We start from the raw sequence: 6,000 nt of genomic DNA on the forward strand, positions 1-6,000 counted from the left end.
ATTCTTGATAATTTGATAAAAATAAATATGATTAGAATTGGGATTTGTGAAGATTGTAGTAATTTTAACAGTTGAATTCATGAGTCCATTTAAGTTAGACCACTGTTGAAAGCTTGGGAGCACTAGACGGCCATTCCATCCTAGTTTTGTGGCCCGTTGGATCTGACTCCATTTAGAGCGTACGAATGTTTGTTGTCGCCTTTTCTCGTATATCATTGTCGACTTAAATCGCATTATCCAATAACGGAATTAAATAAGTCGAATAACGAGAATTGACTTGAGAATACATATATTTCGTACATGAAGCGAATGAAACATAGCAAAGCAAAATGACACGTATGGAAGATGGCTGGGAAGCCAACTCCATCTTTGTCAAGCGTTACTCAATATTTATAGTCAGACAAAATAAAGCTACAGACATGTGATTAATGGAATAAGAAGGGCGCACACATATACGCTCATATAAAAACAGTCTAGATTGATAAGCGAATAAATAACAAGGTCAATGTATGGCTCAAGTAAAATGAATAGAATAGGATGTCCGAAAGCTCGAATAAGGTATATGGGCTTGGCATAATAACTGACACTACACTAGTATGGGACAGACTACTTGAACAAATGCAACATTCTTCATGAAGCCCAACGAGAGTTCAGAATAGACTAGTCTACTTGAGCGAGATAGCTGAACACCCTACTGCGAATAAAACATACCTGTTCATTTAATATCCATCGGTTTCACAAGGTATTCGACACAGTAGCGCACACACATTGTGATGAAGGTTACAACAATGTGCTTTCTGAGTCACTTTTATCCTGGCACCAGAATCCCTTGGAGAACCGAAGATTCCTCACCAAAGTAAAGATATATCAGGAGCTTCACAGAAAGCCATTTTAGGTCCACTTCTCTTCCTGGTTTTTATTAACGACTTCCTAGATAAGACTAACCCACCGATGCTCACGTGCGCCCATTCAGTAGATAGCTTCAAGTGGAGATCATAAACGCTTAGTCACCCATGAATTACCATCTCCCTATTGGACTAGTTGTACTTAAAACATTGTCACATATCGTCGGCTTATTCGTAACTCGCTTATCATCATCTTTGTACACATTTTTTCCTTACACTTCGTTCTTGTCCGACTGTCTCCATTACTGATTATATATTTATTTAATTCTTCTGATCATCGTTTTTTCCACTTTTCTGGATTCGAATGCTTTCCTTTATCATTTTTCGCATTGCAGCCAACCAACCTCCTGCCTAGTAATGTGATAGCTTCTGGTTCCAGAAACCCTACTGCCCTGAGACGTACTCATTCAGATTACAAGATACACAAGCTCACAAATAATTACAGAAATGACCAGACCTAGTGAAGTCAAGTGGCTGGACTACCATCCATTGGACATCATCAAAGTTCTGGGACCGTTCCGAAATAACAAGAAACAAGCCCAAAGAAATCAATTGATTTACACAAATAGATTGGATTAGCTTGTAAGATTTCCTCTTCATTATCTTCACCGTGACTTTTCAATTATCTGAGCTGTTTAGTAAGATAGACTTGGATGCTATAGTGTCGTCTACTCCCAATCCCTACTTGGGTTGGATTATGCTGGCATTAGAAATTATGAAAAATAGAAATAGAAACCAATATTTACAGGCGTAATAAACAACAAATACAGCTCCTCCATTGCAATTGGTTTTGAGGCATTACTCTAACCACTGATTATGATTGTGGTGTGGACCCCCAATAAGTAGTCTACATCTATCAATAGCTCCGTTCCATCCAACGCACAACTTAGCTAGCATCGAGGTAGTGTATGATTAGGCATTAGTAATACATGTTCCGACCACTCCAACCGATGAGGGTTTACATACTCATCAACTGATTTGCTATCTTTACCAAGTACCACGTGTTTAACTTGATACAATTTTATGCTTTGACTTATCTGTCTGTAAAATGGTTGCCATTAGATAGTTGCCGAGCAGATGGGTATCAATTATTCAAAATCCCGTTATCATGAAATAACGATCTCCGTTAAATGGTATCAACATTAAGATAACGTAACATCGTTAGAAAATGAAATAAATCTCAATATTTCGGAATTTATTACTGCCCAACGTATTGTACAATGAATGAATTAAACTTTTAAAACTTATCACAATAAAATGTAAATTTGTTAAAACAGTAGTGTTTAAATATGCTCAATCACAGATAAAGAACATGCTCTTCAGAAACTTCCGTAATTTCAAAGTAATGTATGGTTTTATAAATATTCTCATTTTCTGTACATAGACTAACCTTCATGATAAAGCTTCTTTCTATACTTCCTGCTTATTGTTAGGAATTGAAGAGTTGATCATTTCTAAGACCTGATGAGTCAATGTCTTACCGAATTTGTTTACAATTGATTGGTCACTGATCAATGTCATGTATGTCAGGTCTTTCTTAGTGCAGATTGAATCCTATCGACTGAGTTACAATGTAGCTACTAGTCTAGGTGACTCGACATTGATCAATCAATTGTAAATACATCTGTCCTACAGGGAGTCGGTCGTGGCCCGGATAACTCAGTGGTAACGTCTCCACCTGTGAAGCTGGGTGACACGGAATCTAATCCATCAGTTCCCTGAAGATTACAGGTACACCTTGCTGAAGAGTACCACGTAGCATGAAACCTTGGTCCAATGTTTCCTGTTGACAAATTTTTTCCTGAGGAAAATGATGAATTATAAGTTTTCAATAAATAATACAGACTTTTGTCAAGCTACATTTTATTTTAGATTTGACAAAATTTGGAACTAATTTCAATAATATGATCGTGCTTCAATTCTAGATCATGTGAATAAGTTTATCATAAATGGTCATAGAAACATGTAAAACCTATGATTGATAGTTAATGATGAAAATATGTAATTATTGACCCTTTAGTTTTAATGAAATGGTACTTAAATTATGAGTTACTATCTTTATTAAGGCAAATGGCTTTCTAATATATTATAGTTTCGTGACATTGCCGAAATATTACCGTTGATGGGTAATTGCCTTAAATTAACTATAAAACCCAACAGTCTTTACAAGCCCTTCATATTACCAAGGTATAATTATTTTTTCCTGGGATAAAACCAGTTATCAATAAGGTCACGTAATTTATGTTTATGTCTGATAACTTCTTTAAAACGTAGAATCAAATCATTTCTTCAAACAAATCCAATCGCTTTGATATGAATTACTACTTGATATGACTAGTGTTGATTTCTAAATCACATACTTTCCAACATTACCTTGATGTTCAGTATCCCTATATCTGATTCTAATTAAACCATTTGCTAATTGTTATCGAAATATACATGCCGCAAACCCTCGTCCATGATCATCGACTTAAATCACATCAGGTTCGTTGTCGGGCTCATCACTTTATTGGCCCTATATCTTGACGTCAATTAGATTGTGTGATAATGCTATCGACGGGCTCAATACTTTAGTGACTCGATATCTGACTTCAGTTATGTCATATGATGATTGTTATTGAAATATACTAATTCAAAATCCATTCTCGTATTTGACTTATTTAATTTCGTTATTTATTAACGCGATGTAAGTCGTTAATCATATACGGGAGTTGCCGGTATGTATATTTCGACAACAAATCATCATACGATTTAATTGGAGTCAGATATAAGGATACTAAATTCTTGAACCCCACTACAAACCTAACGCAGCCTCTCAAACTACGTTGAAGAACCTTCCGCACTCCGTACCTTCGACGAACAGATCCAACATAGCTTACTCAATCGACAACCCCATCGATTATCTCATCAAACCACTACTAAAGTGGTAAGCCCCACTTCGAACTAAACTCACCCTGTAAATCTACGCAGACGATGAACATCTCGAACTCTACGCATCCGATAAACGAACTAAGGGGCTGACTTAATCGACAGGCAACTCAAACGACTCAATCTTTAGTCAGACGCATTTAGGGGAGCTGGTACGGCAGCGACATGGACATGCTTAAATCATATTATCTTATCCGTGCTTTGTCCTCGTGTCAACTCTTCTCACTGATCTGTTTGGCGGATCATTCAGTTACGATTAAAGTAATGATCATATTCTGATTATTACATTATTGTCATATTACCACCTAACGTCAAAGTATTGTTGCTGTTTGTATTGACATTTACCCAATTACATCGTTCACCCATCAAATTATGATTTTATGAATATTCCATTCGTATTATGACATTTGAGACTCACTGGACTATTTTTATTATTTAATAACGTAAAATTTTCCTGCTTTCGGTGAGCTAGTTCAATTTTTTCGTGTTATTTTTGTCCTATTATTACACTCATTCGCATAGTTGGGATCATGTTTATGTTATCATACCAGATATTTTTCATTTCGGTATCGTCTCATATTATGTTTGTGGATGCCTTTAACATCACTAAGTGATGAGTAATGAATTATGTTCATCCTATCTATTCGTTCACATGTATAACTGTATGCTCCAAGATTTGTTACCTATAAACATTTGACTACTGCAACAAATATTCTATTCCCATCGCACTGTATATCAGAGCATAGAGTTTAGAACTGGTCTCTCAAGGGTACAGTCTTGTTTATTCTTTTATTTGAACACATAAACACTGGTACAAGAGGGCACCATATACATATGCGCCATACAATAACAATGAGGCCAGTAGCAGTTATCATTGATGTGCGTGAGTGTTGTGGTACTACCCGGGTGCCCAAACCAAAGCAGGCGGTTTTATTAAAGGTCACACCTAAAGGTCTAATCCACAAGGCAGTGGCCCAAAATCTTCCTACAATTAAATCGTATGATGATTTGTTATCGAAATATTCATACCACCAACCCTCGTATATGATTAACGACTTAAATTGCGTCAGTGAATAGCGGAATCAAATAAGTCAAATGCGAGAATGAACTTTAAATTCGTATGTTTCATACAATCGTGCATCTGGACAGACAATCAAGGAAACGAAGCGGAGAGAAGAGAGCGAAGCCAGACGGATAGGAGAAGGCATATTCTCTAATCATAAAGAACTTTACATTGGAATTACTATTACAATTATTAACAATTCATTGACAGTCAATAAATTCACCCATAACATTGTCCCCTTGAAATTATTGCTGTATATTCGCCTATTTAAACCCAAGGTGAGTCTCATATATTTCTTGTTGTTATTTTTGATTTCCTCATATTTTATATTTTAATTCTCAGCTTATTACTATTGCTATTGTTATTATTTCTTCGTATCATGTCACTTGGTAATTCACTAAGCCTTTCATCTAAGTCTATTCCCATAGGTGCCATCTCTGTACCTTTACCTGTCTTTAATCCCCGAAAGGCTGAACTCTGGTTTGCACGCTTAGAAAGCTATTTTGTTGCAAACAGAATAACAAGTCAGAGCACGAAATTTGCTTACGCAAACTCATTGCTGCCGGACGACGTTATTGAACAAGTGCCTGACGTCATTTTTAAGCCGGATTCAGACTCACCATACGATTGTCTAAAAAGAAAGGTCATTCGTGTTACATCTCTCACCGACCAGCAGACAATTGGTCAACTTTTAGCTAATATAGAGCTGGGTGACAATACACCATCTCAATTAAAACGCCACATGACAAATTTATTAGGGAATCGTACAGTAGATAAACGTCCATTATATCAATTGTGGCTCAGACGTCTCCCACAAAACATCCAACAGATACTAGCAATTGGAGACGAAGATGTCGATTTTGATAGGCTAGCGGACATAGCCGATAGAATTTACGAGCGGACTAGGACTCACTCCGTATCTCACATACAATCGAGCTTAACTGACGAGATCGCCGAGTTACGACGAACAGTTGACGTCCTCACTAAAAAGATAGCCCAGCTCCAATTTTTGAATACCTCCCACAGTAAGTGTAGAGGAAGATCCAGAAGCCGTAGACGTCGTAGTCCAAGCACTACCAGACATAACATTTGTTGGCACCATAG

This window comes from Schistosoma haematobium, chromosome 2 (assembly GCF_000699445.3).
Source record: "Schistosoma haematobium chromosome 2, whole genome shotgun sequence".
In the NCBI taxonomy this organism is placed as follows: domain Eukaryota; kingdom Metazoa; phylum Platyhelminthes; class Trematoda; order Strigeidida; family Schistosomatidae; genus Schistosoma; species Schistosoma haematobium.